We start from the raw sequence: 17,888 nt of genomic DNA on the forward strand, positions 1-17,888 counted from the left end.
GCGTTTTTATGTCGATTCCTCCTCTTTCAGCACTGCATTGTGGTGCAAGCAAAAGAAGCAAATCCTGTCTTGCTTCCTCTCCGGCCTTTATTCACCTCCCGCTTAGTAGCTGTGAGTGTGTGTGAGCCTGCAGGGCCCCATGGAATTGCCTAGGAGTAGGCTGAATCGCTGCAAGGGGTGAACAGCAGTATTGGGCAGGCTCGGTCAACGCGCGGCCCGTTCGGGTTATCGCTTCTCGGCCTTTTGGCTAAGATCAAGTGTAGTATCTGTTCTTATCAGTTTAATATCTGATACGTCCCCTATCTGGGGACCATATATTAAATGGATTTTTAGAATAGGGAGATGGAAATAGAGCTTGCTCTGTCCACTCCACGCATTGACCTGGTATTGCAGTATTTCCAGGACCGGTGCACCCTTTCCTTATGTGTTTACTAAAATCAGATTCCAAAAGTGCTTTTTGTGTTTGCCATTGTTTTTGTCTTTCGGATGGGATCTCCCCTTTTAATCCCATTATTTCAACACCTGTTGGACAATGCATTTGTACAGTCATGTGTGATAATAAGCTAATTTATTAAATGCAATTAATTAATACATTGCCACCTCTTGTTTTGTGTCGTCTGTGTTTCTGTGTTTCCGGCATTTCACATTGGAACAGCTCATTCACCTTCCTTGTCTTCTCTCCGCCCTCCCTCCTAGGTAGGTTAAAGAGCTGCACCTGAGCCAGCCAATGATTGATGCAGCACCATAGTCAAATAGTGGAGTGGAGTAGGGGAACAGCAAACAGCCATTAAAGCAGCCAGCCCGCCCGCCCGCCCGTCACAATGGACCTACCTGTGTACACTAGATGGATGTGATGGAATGTACTGTGGTCCCTACATTTCAAGAAGAAGTAAGAATTGCAGTTGCAACAAACCCTTGCTTGCCTACAAAGAGAGCAGCAATTTGGATTTGTTACTATGTTACCTGGAAGAATAACAAACTGTGCAAGGATGGAGGTTGTAGGAGCAAGGAGAACAAGTTGTCTGTAAAGTTGGTGGATGCCTATTTTCCATTTTGCAGTCCCTTGTCTCCCTCTTGTGGCCTCCTGGAGGCAACTAGCTGTGCAAAAAAAAGACAGCCTGGGGGCCGGCTGTTGCAGTGTTGCCCTCTCAGGCAACACTGAGTGACTGACTGAGCCGCACCCGTCTTATATAAAGTTCAGACGGAACTTTGCACGTGTCATAGTGGAGACCTCAGGAGCCAGAGCCAGCTTTCTGACATCATAATGGGGCCTCAGAGATAAAAGCCTGGGCCCAGGCAGTGTTGGTCAGTGCTGCTCAGCAGGCAGCACTGGACTGGATTAAAGCTGATACAAGGTGTGAAAGGAGAAGGGGTGGCAGTGGGCATGCACTTACTGCTGCTGCTGCTGCTGCTGCTGCTGCTGCTGCCAGTGTTTGCACGGCAGGAGGGCATTTGGGCGTTGCCAGTAAGGCGTTTTTATGTCGATTCCTCCTCTTTCAGCACTGCATTGTGGTGCAAGCAAAAGAAGCAAATCCTGTCTTGCTTCCTCTCCGGCCTTTATTCACCTCCCGCTTAGTAGCTGTGAGTGTGTGTGAGCCTGCAGGGCCCCATGGAATTGCCTAGGAGTAGGCTGAATCGCTGCAAGGGGTGAACAGCAGTATTGGGCAGGCTCGGTCAACGCGCGGCCCGTTCGGGTTATCGCTTCTCGGCCTTTTGGCTAAGATCAAGTGTAGTATCTGTTCTTATCAGTTTAATATCTGATACGTCCCCTATCTGGGGACCATATATTAAATGGATTTTTAGAACAGGGAGATGGAAATAGAGCTTGCTCTGTCCACTCCACGCATTGAACTGGTATTGCAGTATTTCCAGGACCGGTGCACCCTTTCCTTATGTGTTTACTAAAATCAGTTTCCAAAAGTGCTTTTTGTGTTTGCCATTGTTTTTGTCTTTCGGATGGGATCTCCCCTTTTAATCCCATTATTTCAACACCTGTTGGACAATGCATTTGTACAGTCATGTGTGATAATGAGCTAATTTATTAAATGCAATTAATTAATACATTGCCACCTCTTGTTTTGTGTCGTCTGTGTTTCTGTGTTTCCGGCATTTCACATTCGAACAGCTCATTCACCTTCCTTGTCTTCTCTCCGCCCTCCCTCCTAGGTAGGTTAAAGAGCTGCACCTGAGCCAGCCACTGATTGATGCAGCACCATAGTCAAATAGTGGAGTGGAGTAGGGGAACAGCAAACAGCCATTAAAGCAGCCAGCCCGCCCGCCCGTCACAATGGACCTACCTGTGTACACTAGATGGATGTGATGGAATGTACTGTGGTCCCTACATTTCAAGAAGAAGTAAGAATTGCAGTTGCAACAAACCCTTGCTTGCCTACAAAGAGAGCAGCAATTTGGATTTGTTACTATGTTACCTGGAAGAATAACAAACTGTGCAAGGATGGAGGTTGTAGGAGCAAGGAGAACAAGTTGTCTGTAAAGTTGGTGGATGCCTATTTTCCATTTTGCAGTCCCTTGTCTCCCTCTTGTGGCCTCCTGGAGGCAACTAGCTGTGCAAAAAAAAGACAGCCTGGGGGCCGGCTGTTGCAGTGTTGCCCTCTCAGGCAACACTGAGTGACTGACTGAGCCGCACCGTCTTATATAAAGTTCAGACGGAACTTTGCACGTGTCATAGTGGAGACCTCAGGAGCCAGAGCCAGCTTTCTGACATCATAATGGGGCCTCAGAGATAAAAGCCTGGGCCCAGGCAGTGTTGGTCAGTGCTGCTCAGCAGGCAGCACTGGACTGGATTAAAGCTGATACAAGGTGTGAAAGGAGAAGGGGTGGCAGTGGGCATGCACTTACTGCTGCTGATGCTGCTGCTGCTGCTGCTGCCAGTGTTTGCACGGCAGGAGGGCATTTGGGCGTTGCCAGGAAGGCGTTTTTATGTCGATTCCTCCTCTTTCAGCACTGCATTGTGGTGCAAGCAAAAGAAGCAAATCCTGTCTTGCTTCCTCTCCGGCCTTTATTCACCTCCCGCTTAGTAGCTGTGAGTGTGTGTGAGCCTGCAGGGCCCCATGGAATTGCCTAGGAGTAGGCTGAATCGCTGCAAGGGGTGAACAGCAGTATTGGGCAGGCTCGGTCAACGCGCGGCCCGTTCGGGTTATCGCTTCTCGGCCTTTTGGCTAAGATCAAGTGTAGTATCTGTTCTTATCAGTTTAATATCTGATACGTCCCCTATCTGGGGACCATATATTAAATGGATTTTTAGAATAGGGAGATGGAAATAGAGCTTGCTCTGTCCACTCCACGCATTGACCTGGTATTGCAGTATTTCCAGGACCGGTGCACCCTTTCCTTATGTGTTTACTAAAATCAGATTCCAAAAGTGCTTTTTGTGTTTGCCATTGTTTTTGTCTTTCGGATGGGATCTCCCCTTTTAATCCCATTATTTCAACACCTGTTGGACAATGCATTTGTACAGTCATGTGTGATAATAAGCTAATTTATTAAATGCAATTAATTAATACATTGCCACCTCTTGTTTTGTGTCGTCTGTGTTTCTGTGTTTCCGGCATTTCACATTGGAACAGCTCATTCACCTTCCTTGTCTTCTCTCCGCCCTCCCTCCTAGGTAGGTTAAAGAGCTGCACCTGAGACAGCCACTGATTGATGCAGCACCATAGTCAAATAGTGGAGTGGAGTAGGGGAACAGCAAACAGCCATTAAAGCAGCCAGCCCGCCCGCCCGCCCGTCACAATGGACCTACCTGTGTACACTAGATGGATGTGATGGAATGTACTGTGGTCCCTACATTTCAAGAAGAAGTAAGAATTGCAGTTGCAACAAACCCTTGCTTGCCTACAAAGAGAGCAGCAATTTGGATTTGTTACTATGTTACCTGGAAGAATAACAAACTGTGCAAGGATGGAGGTTGTAGGAGCAAGGAGAACAAGTTGTCTGTAAAGTTGGTGGATGCCTATTTTCCATTTTGCAGTCCCTTGTCTCCCTCTTGTGGCCTCCTGGAGGCAACTAGCTGTGCAAAAAAAAGACAGCCTGGGGGCCGGCTGTTGCAGTGTTGCCCTCTCAGGCAACACTGAGTGACTGACTGAGCCGCACCCGTCTTATATAAAGTTCAGACGGAACTTTGCACGTGTCATAGTGGAGACCTCAGGAGCCAGAGCCAGCTTTCTGACATCATAATGGGGCCTCAGAGATAAAAGCCTGGGCCCAGGCAGTGTTGGTCAGTGCTGCTCAGCAGGCAGCACTGGACTGGATTAAAGCTGATACAAGGTGTGAAAGGAGAAGGGGTGGCAGTGGGCATGCACTTACTGCTGCTGCTGCTGCTGCTGCTGCTGCTGCCAGTGTTTGCACGGCAGGAGGGCATTTGGGCGTTGCCAGGAAGGCGTTTTTATGTCGATTCCTCCTCTTTCAGCACTGCATTGTGGTGCAAGCAAAAGAAGCAAATCCTGTCTTGCTTCCTCTCCGGCCTTTATTCACCTCCCGCTTAGTAGCTGTGAGTGTGTGTGAGCCTGCAGGGCCCCATGGAATTGCCTAGGAGTAGGCTGAATCGCTGCAAGGGGTGAACAGCAGTATTGGGCAGGCTCGGTCAACGCGCGGCCCGTTCGGGTTATCGCTTCTCGGCCTTTTGGCTAAGATCAAGTGTAGTATCTGTTCTTATCAGTTTAATATCTGATACGTCCCCTATCTGGGGACCATATATTAAATGGATTTTTAGAACAGGGAGATGGAAATAGAGCTTGCTCTGTCCACTCCACGCATTGAACTGGTATTGCAGTATTTCCAGGACCGGTGCACCCTTTCCTTATGTGTTTACTAAAATCAGTTTCCAAAAGTGCTTTTTGTGTTTGCCATTGTTTTTGTCTTTCGGATGGGATCTCCCCTTTTAATCCCATTATTTCAACACCTGTTGGACAATGCATTTGTACAGTCATGTGTGATAATGAGCTAATTTATTAAATGCAATTAATTAATACATTGCCACCTCTTGTTTTGTGTCGTCTGTGTTTCTGTGTTTCCGGCATTTCACATTGGAACAGCTCATTCACCTTCCTTGTCTTCTCTCCGCCCTCCCTCCTAGGTAGGTTAAAGAGCTGCACCTGAGCCAGCCACTGATTGATGCAGCACCATAGTCAAATAGTGGAGTGGAGTAGGGGAACAGCAAACAGCCATTAAAGCAGCCAGCCCGCCCGCCCGTCACAATGGACCTACCTGTGTACACTAGATGGATGTGATGGAATGTACTGTGGTCCCTACATTTCAAGAAGAAGTAAGAATTGCAGTTGCAACAAACCCTTGCTTGCCTACAAAGAGAGCAGCAATTTGGATTTGTTACTATGTTACCTGGAAGAATAACAAACTGTGCAAGGATGGAGGTTGTAGGAGCAAGGAGAACAAGTTGTCTGTAAAGTTGGTGGATGCCTATTTTCCATTTTGCAGTCCCTTGTCTCCCTCTTGTGGCCTCCTGGAGGCAACTAGCTGTGCAAAAAAAAGACAGCCTGGGGGCCGGCTGTTGCAGTGTTGCCCTCTCAGGCAACACTGAGTGACTGACTGAGCCGCACCGTCTTATATAAAGTTCAGACGGAACTTTGCACGTGTCATAGTGGAGACCTCAGGAGCCAGAGCCAGCTTTCTGACATCATAATGGGGCCTCAGAGATAAAAGCCTGGGCCCAGGCAGTGTTGGTCAGTGCTGCTCAGCAGGCAGCACTGGACTTGACCTGCCTAGGTAGAGTCGTGTGTTAACCTTAAACCATACTATCCCCCACCCCCATTTAGTAACGACACATGACACCGAGGTTGGATGTGAAATGGCCACAGCAGCCGTTTATTAATTTCACAGTTTTATAAAAACAATTTAAATCCGAAACATTCGGATAACTAGTTAGGAATCCACCAGAGAATTCCTCCTAATAATTCACATGACCCAACATGGGTCAGAATCATAAATAACAATTAAACGTTAACATTAACCCGAGCAGAGGAAGTCCTTGAAGCCCCTTCAGATGTTCCTTTCAAGAACACACCGAATTAGCCATCTGCAAACCACTAATTACCTCCAGCCGTAAACCAGCTCGGAAGCACCGTTCACCTCTGCAGATGGCTCCAACCACTAGAAGTCCACTTCAAGGGGATAACACCCGATGAAGCCCTCAAGTGATATACCGACCACTAGAAGTCCACTTCAAAGGGATAACACCCGATGAAGCCTTCAAGTGACATACCTTCTACCAGAAGACCACTTCAAAGGGATAACACCCGATGAAGTCTTCAACCATGTACCTTTTTTGGGGGACGCATACCCCCGATGCGACCCCCCCACCATTTTGTACTGACTGGCCTCAAGGACTCCCCCCGCCAGCTGCCATGACAACAGAACCTACTCCGGAAAAAAGAAAAACATGTTAAATAAGCACACAAAATAAAACAAAACGCTCATAGACAGACGTACATAAGACCTAAGGAGTAACAAAACAAGGGTGGGAGGGTGGGAGCTTTGCTTAATGTGTGTTACTCCTCCCGCTGCTTCCGGCTCAATGCCGAGAAACAGCGGGAAGCGCAGTAACGGCCCCCCGCCCCCCTTAACTCCTCCCCGTCCCTCCTTCAGCTCCTTCAACTTTCCCTGACCTCGTAACATTAACCCTTTCCCTACCAGGACGGTCATGTCGGCTTCCCTTAAGCCTGCAGCTGCGTCCAGCCTCTTCTTGACCTGCCTAGGTAGAGTCGTGTGTTAACCTTAAACCATACTATCCCCCACCCCCATTTAGTAACGACACATGACACCGAGGTTGGATGTGAAATGGCCACAGCAGCCGTTTATTAATTTCACAGTTTTATAAAAACAATTTAAATCCGAAACATTCGGATAACTAGTTAGGAATCCACCAGAGAATTCCTCCTAATAATTCACATGACCCAACATGGGTCAGAATCATAAATAACAATTAAACGTTAACATTAACCCGAGCAGAGGAAGTCCTTGAAGCCCCTTCAGATGTTCCTTTCAAGAACACACCGAATTAGCCATCTGCAAACCACTAATTACCTCCAGCCGTAAACCAGCTCGGAAGCACCGTTCACCTCTGCAGATGGCTCCAACCACTAGAAGTCCACTTCAAGGGGATAACACCCGATGAAGCCCTCAAGTGATATACCGACCACTAGAAGTCCACTTCAAAGGGATAACACCCGATGAAGCCTTCAAGTGACATACCTTCTACCAGAAGACCACTTCAAAGGGATAACACCCGATGAAGTCTTCAACCATGTACCTTTTTTGGGGGACGCATACCCCCGATGCGACCCCCCCACCATTTTGTACTGACTGGCCTCAAGGACTCCCCCCGCCACCGCGAAACAGGCCTTGACCACCTTAAGCCTGTGAGTTCCTCCACACCACCACCGCCCTTTCTATGCCTTCTGCTATAGCCAAGCTCCAAATATCAATGCCAACCTCGGTCAGATGAACCCCGTCACTTCTCCAGAAATTCCCCAATCCTGACTCCAAATCCCTATGCCTCACGCAAATGCCCCCGTTCTTCGCCACAAAACGGGACACCGCCCGGTTAACTTTTATCCGAGCCTTATTGACTCTCTCCACCGATCTAGCTAACCGCCAATGCTTCCTTGGGACTATGTCCGACCACACTACCACCAACTTGGGATAAGATACCCACAAACACAACAAATCATGTTTGATATCCCGCACCAACTCACGAAAAGGGCGGACTCCTAAGTCATTCCCACCCACGTGCAACACTAAAACCTCCGGAACCCTATCAAGCCGCACATATGTCTGGAATTCCGCCAACACCCTGTTCCACGACATACCTCTAAACCCCAGCCAATGCACAACCGCATCCTGTCGCGGAATGCGCAACTGGCGACCATCCGGGCGGACGTCCGCCCTCAAAGCCCCCCAGTGCACGTACGAATGACCCATCAACCACACCAGACAAGGAGGCGAATCTGAAACGGAAAACACAGTTAGGCACCACCATAACATTCGCAAGCATAAACAACAAAATTACAACATATGGGGGCGGACATAGGACTTAAACCTTTTAGACTCCCAACGACCAATACGCCTCACCCCCTCATCATCCAACCCCCAGCGCCCTGCTTCCGTTGCTGCGCCAATCCGGAAGGAATGAGATGAATATGAGCCTGCCGCAACCCCCACCGCCGTCAAACATTTTTTAAAAACAGCTCCAAACTGAAACCTGGACAAGAACGACCCGTCCACATGACGTAACAAAGGCAAATCTGGAGACCCCCTGTTTTTTGTAAAACCCCGCATGCACTCTACTGGGCACATGACCGACCCCGGGAGAGCGAACAAAACTATCAGTTTTCCCTTCCCTAATTGGTCAGTTTTTGATCTACGCAACCATACCTCCAACCGATCTGCAAAAAGGCTCACCTCCCCAGATCTCAGCCCCCCTGCCTGTTTAGTACTTGGCGACACCAACTCACCTACTCTAAATGCTCCGAAGAACGCCAACGAGAAAGCCAACCGAAACAAATCCATTTCATCTGAAGAACGACATACCGATGCCAATGAACCGCCCAACAAGCCCAGCAAAGCAAACGACACCGGCCTTCTACTATCCGCCTCCACCCTACCTCTGCGCAACCCCTTCAAAGCCTGCGATACCAGAAATTCCTTCGATACATCCCGCAAGCCCCGCAACTTAAGCCCAAACGCCACCGCGGATATAAACCGGTTCACCTTCGCTACTGAAAACCCCCCCTCCCAGGCATCCCCTAACCAATACAAAAGTGCCACCAACCTGTCTCTATCCGTATTGACATCACCCAACTCTCTTACCCACTCCTCCCACTGCCTCCAACAAGCAGCATAAGCCCTCCACGTCGTGCGCGCCAAAGACCTTTGTAACAGCTGCTCTACGGGACCGATACCAGATCCCATAGATGATCCGGACACGCCAAACCGAGACGCTCCGCTCCCGGGGCCAATTGCCGAAACCGGTCCCACTGCGAGCGAGAAAGAGCATCAGCAACACAATTCCGTACACCCGGGACATGCACCGCCACCACCCACGCGTTCAGCGACAAACACACCAACACTAAATGTCGCAACAATTGAACTACCGGAGGAGAGGACGCCGTGATGTTATTAATGGCAAGCACCACCCCCATGTTGTCGCAGTAAAAACGGACCTTCTTATCCCTGAGCCTGTCCCCCCAAATGGTAGCCGCCACCACGATGGGAAACAGCTCGAGCAGGGCCAGATTCCGCGTCAATCCACTGGACACCCAGCTAGCCGGCCATTGACCTGCGCACCACGGACCTCCCCCGTAAGCTCCAAAGCCACCCGCCCCAGCCGCATCCGTGAAAATATTCAGATCACTCGTATCCTGCGCTGGGGCCATCCATAGCGAGCGACCATTGTACTGGCCCAAGAAGTCATCCCAAACCTGAAGATCAGCTCGGTGCTCCTCCTTGAGCCTCACAAAATGATGCGGCGCCCGCACTCCCGCCGTTGCCGCCGCCAACCTTCTACCAAACACCCTCCCCATCGGCATAATCCGGCAGGCGAAATTCAACTTCCCCAGCAGCGACTGAAGCTCCCTCAGCGACATTTTCTTCCTTCTACAAGCCCGTCGCACCTCCAGCCTCAAAGCACCCAACTTATCCGCCGGGAGCCGACACTCCATTGCCACCGAGTCAATTTCGATTCCCAAGAAAGAAATCATCGCTACCGGGCCCTCCGTTTTTTCCGGCGCCAAAGGGATCCCAAAATCCCTCGCCACCTTCTGCAGGGCATGAAGCAAGTTACCGCAAACCGGCGAACCCCCCGGGCCAACGCACAAAAAATCATCTAAGTAATGGATCAACGAATCGACCCCGGATACTCCCCTCGTTACCCACTCCACGAAGCTACTAAACGCCTCGAAGTATGCACAAGAAAGAGAACACCCCATCGGAAGGCACCGATCCACGTAAAAGGCCCCATTCCAAAAACAACCCAACAGCCGTTGGCTTTCTGGATGGACCGGCAACAACCTGAACGCCGCCTCGATGTCGGTTTTTGCTAGCAGCGCCCCCGGACCCGCAGCCCGCACTAACCCCACCGCCTTATCGAATGAGGTATAAACTACGGAACACAACTCGTGATCAATCCCGTCATTTACCGACGAACCTTTGGGATACGATAAATGTTGAATCAAACGAAACTTTCCGGGCTCGCGTTTAGGGACAATACCCAAAGGGGACACAACTAAATCTTTCACCGGCGACTCCACAAATGGCCCCGACATGCGCCCCAACGAAACTTCTTTTAACAACTTTTCCGACACGACTTCCGCATGCAAGTAAGCCGATTTTAAATTTCTCCGCGTAACCGGAACCTCATAAGGAGGCGGAGGAATAACAAAACCAACACTAAACCCTTCATAAAGCAACTTAGCTGCCGCCCTATCCGGATACTCATTTAGATAAGGGGCCATCCTTTCCACCCTCACCGGCGACACCCCCTTGACCAGCCCCGTGCTGGTTCCCGGACCTCTTTTTCCGCAGACATTTTGCCGCCCCGTGTGATGCACCATTACACTCGGAGCACACGTGCTTGAACTTGCACGTGGCCCCAAACTTGCACTGGCCTTCATTGAATTGCCAGCAAAACCCCGCCTTTCCCCCGCCGCTTGGTCCACTCTGACTAGTCTGGCCTCCCTGGCCACCGCTCCCGGGAAAGGGCTGCCTAACCGGAGCCGTAACCCGTAACCAGAGAGCAATATCCTTCTGGTCCCACCGAATCGCCGGCCGAACCGCCTTCCGCTGACGGAATTGCTCATCATATCGCAGCCACGCCTGACCCCCATACGCCCTATGAGCCTCCCCAATAGCATCAAAATAACAAAATAACGCCGAACAATTTTCCGGCGCCTTTTCCCCTATCACACTAGCCAATATGGCGAACGCCTGCGACCAATTAACGAACGTCTGCGGGATAAGCCTATACCGCCGCCGTTCCTCCTCGTCCTTTTTACTCTCATCCCGCTTGCTCTTATCCAAATTGAATTTAGCCAGCGGCAAGAGAGAAAAAATTTCAACATATTCATCTTTCCAGATCCGATCACGCACCTCCTGCTTTAAATGCGCCCCCAACGGACCCTCAAAACAAACATACACCTCCCCCCGAGCACGATCGTCCATGCGCACTCGATCGCCGTCCTTCTGTGCCTCAGTCTGCACCGACACCGCGACCGCCTCTCTAACCGCCACCACAGGACGCGCCTGCAACGATCCCACTTCCCTGGGGCCTTCCCAAACTACCGCAGGGGACACTTCCGTTACTACCGGCGCCGCGGCCCTATCCAGGCGCCCCACCAGCTCCCGTAAGCAACCCACTAAATCTGCCAAACCCGCTCCGTCGCGTCCGCCCGCGCCACTACCGGCCCCCGATGCTATGCTAGCAGCCCCCCCGCCGACACCCGACATAAAAATCGCTGGATAAGACAATAATGGAGTTATACACTCACCGGGCTGCACAGGCGCTGTGTTCCCGTCAGCCGGACCATCCTGACCTCGACGATAGACGTCCAGTTCACCTTCCTCCAGTTCTTCTCTCGCCGACGACTGTCCCTCCCAACGACCTCTTCGGAAAGGGGATGAGGACGCGCTGACCGATGGGCCGGCAACCTGCCGCCCGACCGCCGGGACCCAGACTTCCGACCGGACCTGTTGCCTCGACGTCGCTGCAGATCTAGTCGTCCGTCTAGACGATCCTGACGAAGCCTGCCCCCTGGCCGGAACATCACCATGCGGGGCGGCCGTACCTTGCTCTCGACATCTTCCATCTGATGGGGGAGGGGTGACAGGGAGCCCAGCCTGCGACTCCCTGCTTACCGCCGGACCCCGTCGCGGCCTGGGATTCCTGCCAGGACGCAGGGCCTGGGAAGGGGCGGTCCTCCCAGCTGCCTGGCCTGCAGCGTCCGGGATCGGGCTCCCTCTGCGACGCCGTGTCCGCGGGACTACCTCCGGACTCAGGCGCTCTGGAGGTCGGGACCGCCGAGAGGGACGGGTCGACACAGCCTGCATCGCCGTCACCCCTGCCACCGCTCTCTGCCTGCCCAGCGCAGGAGCGGTTGTTGCCGACTCCCCCCCCGCCGCCATAGCCATGCTCGTAGGGGGGCCGGGGGAGGGGAGCCTGTCCCTTACAACAGACCCCGAACGCCGTGCCCGACGTGGCGAAACGGCGTCCGGGATCCGCGTTAATGCAGCCACGGTCTCCTCCAGCCATCCGGGACCGTGGTGCACAGCAGCGGCGCGCAGCCGCTCTAAAATCAGGGCCTCTGCCATTACTAAAACACCGGGCAACGGGGAGCTTTGCTTAATGTGTGTTACTCCTCCCGCTGCTTCCGGCTCAATGCCGAGAAACAGCGGGAAGCGCAGTAACGGCCCCCCCGCCCCCCTTAACTCCTCCCCGTCCCTCCTTCAGCTCCTTCAACTTTCCCTGACCTCGTAACATTAACCCTTTCCCTACCAGGACGGTCATGTCGGCTTCCCTTAAGCCTGCAGCTGCGTCCAGCCTCTTCTGGATTAAAGCTGATACAAGGTGTGAAAGGAGAAGGGGTGGCAGTGGGCATGCACTTACTGCTGCTGATGCTGCTGCTGCTGCTGCTGCCAGTGTTTGCACGGCAGGAGGGCATTTGGGCGTTGCCAGGAAGGCGTTTTTATGTCGATTCCTCCTCTTTCAGCACTGCATTGTGGTGCAAGCAAAAGAAGCAAATCCTGTCTTGCTTCCTCTCCGGCCTTTATTCACCTCCCGCTTAGTAGCTGTGAGTGTGTGTGAGCCTGCAGGGCCCCATGGAATTGCCTAGGAGTAGGCTGAATCGCTGCAAGGGGTGAACAGCAGTATTGGGCAGGCTCGGTCAACGCGCGGCCCGTTCGGGTTATCGCTTCTCGGCCTTTTGGCTAAGATCAAGTGTAGTATCTGTTCTTATCAGTTTAATATCTGATACGTCCCCTATCTGGGGACCATATATTAAATGGATTTTTAGAATAGGGAGATGGAAATAGAGCTTGCTCTGTCCACTCCACGCATTGACCTGGTATTGCAGTATTTCCAGGACCGGTGCACCCTTTCCTTATGTGTTTACTAAAATCAGATTCCAAAAGTGCTTTTTGTGTTTGCCATTGTTTTTGTCTTTCGGATGGGATCTCCCCTTTTAATCCCATTATTTCAACACCTGTTGGACAATGCATTTGTACAGTCATGTGTGATAATAAGCTAATTTATTAAATGCAATTAATTAATACATTGCCACCTCTTGTTTTGTGTCGTCTGTGTTTCTGTGTTTCCGGCATTTCACATTGGAACAGCTCATTCACCTTCCTTGTCTTCTCTCCGCCCTCCCTCCTAGGTAGGTTAAAGAGCTGCACCTGAGCCAGCCACTGATTGATGCAGCACCATAGTCAAATAGTGGAGTGGAGTAGGGGAACAGCAAACAGCCATTAAAGCAGCCAGCCCGCCCGCCCGCCCGTCACAATGGACCTACCTGTGTACACTAGATGGATGTGATGGAATGTACTGTGGTCCCTACATTTCAAGAAGAAGTAAGAATTGCAGTTGCAACAAACCCTTGCTTGCCTACAAAGAGAGCAGCAATTTGGATTTGTTACTATGTTACCTGGAAGAATAACAAACTGTGCAAGGATGGAGGTTGTAGGAGCAAGGAGAACAAGTTGTCTGTAAAGTTGGTGGATGCCTATTTTCCATTTTGCAGTCCCTTGTCTCCCTCTTGTGGCCTCCTGGAGGCAACTAGCTGTGCAAAAAAAAGACAGCCTGGGGGCCGGCTGTTGCAGTGTTGCCCTCTCAGGCAACACTGAGTGACTGACTGAGCCGCACCGTCTTATATAAAGTTCAGACGGAACTTTGCACGTGTCATAGTGGAGACCTCAGGAGCCAGAGCCAGCTTTCTGACATCATAATGGGGCCTCAGAGATAAAAGCCTGGGCCCAGGCAGTGTTGGTCAGTGCTGCTCAGCAGGCAGCACTGGACTGGATTAAAGCTGATACAAGGTGTGAAAGGAGAAGGGGTGGCAGTGGGCATGCACTTACTGCTGCTGCTGCTGCTGCTGCTGCTGCCAGTGTTTGCACGGCAGGAGGGCATTTGGGCGTTGCCAGGAAGGCGTTTTTATGTCGATTCCTCCTCTTTCAGCACTGCATTGTGGTGCAAGCAAAAGAAGCAAATCCTGTCTTGCTTCCTCTCCGGCCTTTATTCACCTCCCGCTTAGTAGCTGTGAGTGTGTGTGAGCCTGCAGGGCCCCATGGAATTGCCTAGGAGTAGGCTGAATCGCTGCAAGGGGTGAACAGCAGTATTGGGCAGGCTCGGTCAACGCGCGGCCCGTTCGGGTTATCGCTTCTCGGCCTTTTGGCTAAGACCAAGTGTATTTATACAGGAGGTTTTTAGTCAGAAGGTGCTCAGGTACCCTCTCTCTCGGCCTCGGGGGATCGTCCAGGTTCGCCTGGACTTCACCCCCGTGCTGCTATTTGGGAGAGAGGCTTAGTCCTGAGCAACGAGTTGCGATCCCCCCCCCAGCCCTTTGGTAAGTCTCAGGACCCCATAGGGCGCAGCAATTGCTGTGCGGTTCGGCCTGGCCACGGAAATGGCAGGCGAGCCTGATGCGGTGCCGGTGTATGCCCGGCTAAGGAACTCTGCCCGATTTATCGTGGCAGAGGGTGGAGGCGGTCCACGTGGCGTAAAGTTCTTGGTCCACAAGATCCTGGAAGAACTACTGGCGGTCCACAAGAATGAGATTCTGGCTATCCAGGACTACCCGAAACGAGGAATTTTCGACGTCACCTTTATGGGAGAAGGAATCCTCCGTGATGCCATGGACCGAGCTGAGAGGAGAAAAGGTGAACTCGTGGTAGCGGGAGTCCAGGTAGTAGAACATGCCTTCGAAATTACGAAACTCGTGGTGATTAAAATGTACTCCCCATATGTGAAGGATATGGAAGTGGCAGCATTCTTAGCTGCCTACTTCAAGAATGTCAAACTGTTGGGGAGAGTTATGAACGAGTGTGGAGTGTGGACCGTCAAGTGGAAGTTTTTAGTAACATTGATAAAGGACCCCTCCACCCAGGAAACGAGATTACCACCGGCTCGTTTTAAAATTGGAAATGTGAATGGCGACCTCTATTTTTCAGGGATGCCAAACTTCTGCAGGGCCTGCGGTACTTATGGACATACCAGTTTTAACTGCGATGTCACCTGTAGAAACTGTGGAAGCAAAGAGCACAATATGAGAGAGTGCTCACAAGAGAAAAAATGTAATTTTTGCCAAAAAACTGGTCATTTGTACTATTCTTGTCCCCATAGGTACCGAGGCGAAGAAAATGAGCAACCCGAGGCGCCCCCACGTGCTCCACCAGCGGACCAGTCCCACCCCCGGGGAGAGGAGCATGCCGGGGCCGCGAAGGAGCAGCGAGGCACCTGGGCTTCAGTGGTGCGGAGTAATGGAGCCAAAGCAGGTGCCTCGCAGCCAGCAACCTCTGAGGAAAGGAAGGAGCCCAGCGCCAATGACAAAAGGCAAGCTAAGCGGAAGGCGGAAAAGGAGCAGGCCACCAATGATACTGTGGCATCCCAGAGGGCTGGTTGTCCAGTGGGTGCCGGGCCTGCTCCTGTACCTGGGTCTCAGGAGTCTGACTCCGAGCAGGAGAACTGGGTAGCGGTGGGTCCCCGAAAAAAGGGAAAACAGGAGCGTGCTGGTAGGAGGGAATCAGGGGAGGAGCAGATGGACACATACGTGAAGAAAAGTGAGGCTCCTCCTAGGACCACCTCCTCGCCTGACCTGGTGAGGAGGGTGGGCACTGTTCCCTCCCAGATACCGGACACCCCGCCGTGTGCGCAACCTCCCCCTCTAAGACGGCGTCAACAGAGCCTGGGGGGAGAGGCGGGGCCCTTGGGGGACCCACCCGAAATGGACCTACGTGGTCACCCAGTGGAGACCCAGGTGACGCTAAGCGAGAGTGGGCTCCCCTTGTACGAGATAAGAGTTGCTGGCACGGCTCTCAGTGAAGGTAGTTCCTCTCCCTTTTCGTCCCTCTTTGCAGGCGATTCGGACGAGGGTGGGGATATGAGCGCAAACGAGAATTCTGGTAATGCTGGTGGAGGAAATGTCTGATTTTAAGTTCCACGAATATTTATTATTTTAAAATCAAGACGTTATTTTAATCTCCACAATGTCAGAAGTAAAGGGAATCTCCCTCAACGTGAGGGGCGCCAAGTCCAAAGTTAGAAGGGTTGCTCTCCTAAGCTTTTTAGCTGGCCTGGCAGCCTCTGTTTTTTTCCTGCAGGAGTGCGGCATTCCCCATATGATGAAGTACTATAAATACCAAGAGGATTGGAAGTATGGTCCATCAGTCTGGTCTGGATCTAACGAGTCCAGATCAGCAGGGGTCGCCATTCTTTTTAAGGGAAACGTTTTAATCGATTTTATCCAAGAGATTCTTCCAGGACGTATTTTATTGGTTAAGGCTTTTATTGACGGTGTGAAATGGCAGTTCTTAAATTTTTATGGCTCACCTGACAAAAATGAAAGAGAAGAAATGTTAGCGATTTTACCTCTTTTTATTAACACGACTGAGCCTTTTATCCTCGCAGGTGATTTTAATTGTATCCTGAGAGGGGAACGCCGGCTTACCAGTGCTACAAGCAGGAACTATGATAAGACCTCTGGACTGCTCAAAGATATGGTGGGTGATTTTAAGTTAAAAGACGTTTATAAAGAATGTAACAGGAGCAGTCCAGAGGAAGCCGGCGTTACCTGGAGCAACGCCACCTGTAGCTCCAGGATAGATTTTATATTTTGTAATGAGAATCTACTGCCTTTTAAATGTGAAGTTTTAACCAATGTTTTTTCTGATCACAAGCTTTTATCATTTTATGTAAAGCGTGATTTTAATAACATTATTAGTAAAAAGTCCTGGAAGTTAAATGTTTCCCTTTTAGATGATCCACAGGTTTTTACAGATTTTACTGAATTTTACAAAGAGAGTAGGCGGGTGAGAGACACGCGGGCTCCCATCACCACATGGTGGGAGAAAATGAAAAGGAAAATAAAAGAATTTTTTATTAAAAAAAGCGTGGCGAAAGCCAGAGAGAAGCAAGCTTTTTTTAAAATTCTCAACACCCGCCTACAGACCCTGTACAAGATGAGAGAGCATGAGATAGAGGTAAAAGACGACATCGCCAACTTAAAAAAAGAGATAGCTCAGTGCCTGGAGCAGAAAGGTAAAGAAATTATATTTCGTTCTAAAGTACAGCACGTGGAAGAGAACGAGACCTGCTCCAGGTACTTTTTTAAGAAAATGAACAATAAAAAAGCTATTCTTAAAAATATTGATGGGGTGTCGGATGTACAGGGTCTTTTAAGTAAAGTTCATGAGTTTTATACTGACCTTTTTAATGTGAAAACTGTGGATCGTGATTTTATGCGTGACTCGCTGAAGGAGATTACCACTGTTTTAGACCCTGTCTCCCAGAATTTTTTATTGCAGGAACTGTCGGAGCAGGAGATTTTAGAGACAGTGAAGAGTTTTAAAGCAGGTAAAGTTCCTGGCCCGGACGGTATACCCAGCGAGTTTTATGTCAAATTTTATGACATTTTAAAAGATGATCTCTTAAACCTTTTTACTGAAGTCTTTCATTCCAAGATGCTGCCTAAGTCCTGGCGGAAGGGTGAGGTCTCCTTGCTATACAAGAAAGGTGACATCGCAGTTTTAGAGAATTGGAGACCAATAACCCTTCTGAATAGTGACTACAAAATAATGGCAAAACTATGCGCAAACCGTTTAAAAGCCATAGTACCCCACATCATACACTCTAACCAGGTGTGTGGGGT

The 17,888-nt window shown here is 50.6% G+C and overlaps 5 non-coding genes across 5 annotated transcripts; all 5 read left to right on the top strand.

The window, feature by feature from the left end:
• Positions 1-227: 227 nt before the first annotated feature.
• LOC142682000 (U2 spliceosomal RNA) lies at positions 228-418 on the top strand. Its single transcript, XR_012853816.1, has one exon. It is a non-coding gene; the product is annotated as a U2 spliceosomal RNA (small nuclear RNA).
• A 1,279-nt stretch (positions 419-1,697) lies between these two features.
• On the top strand, positions 1,698-1,888 carry LOC142682029 (U2 spliceosomal RNA). Its single transcript, XR_012853842.1, has one exon. It is a non-coding gene; the product is annotated as a U2 spliceosomal RNA (small nuclear RNA).
• Positions 1,889-3,159: 1,271 nt separating this feature from the next.
• Positions 3,160-3,350, top strand: LOC142682001 (U2 spliceosomal RNA). The gene has a single exon (XR_012853817.1). It is a non-coding gene; the product is annotated as a U2 spliceosomal RNA (small nuclear RNA).
• Positions 3,351-4,626: 1,276 nt separating this feature from the next.
• LOC142682030 (U2 spliceosomal RNA) lies at positions 4,627-4,817 on the top strand. The gene has a single exon (XR_012853843.1). It is a non-coding gene; the product is annotated as a U2 spliceosomal RNA (small nuclear RNA).
• An 8,117-nt stretch (positions 4,818-12,934) lies between these two features.
• LOC142682002 (U2 spliceosomal RNA) lies at positions 12,935-13,125 on the top strand. Its single transcript, XR_012853818.1, has one exon. It is a non-coding gene; the product is annotated as a U2 spliceosomal RNA (small nuclear RNA).
• Positions 13,126-17,888: the final 4,763 nt, after the last annotated feature.

The sequence above is a fragment of the Rhinoderma darwinii genome (assembly GCF_050947455.1).
Source record: "Rhinoderma darwinii isolate aRhiDar2 chromosome 2 unlocalized genomic scaffold, aRhiDar2.hap1 SUPER_2_unloc_7, whole genome shotgun sequence".
Taxonomy (NCBI): Eukaryota; Metazoa; Chordata; class Amphibia; order Anura; family Rhinodermatidae; genus Rhinoderma; species Rhinoderma darwinii.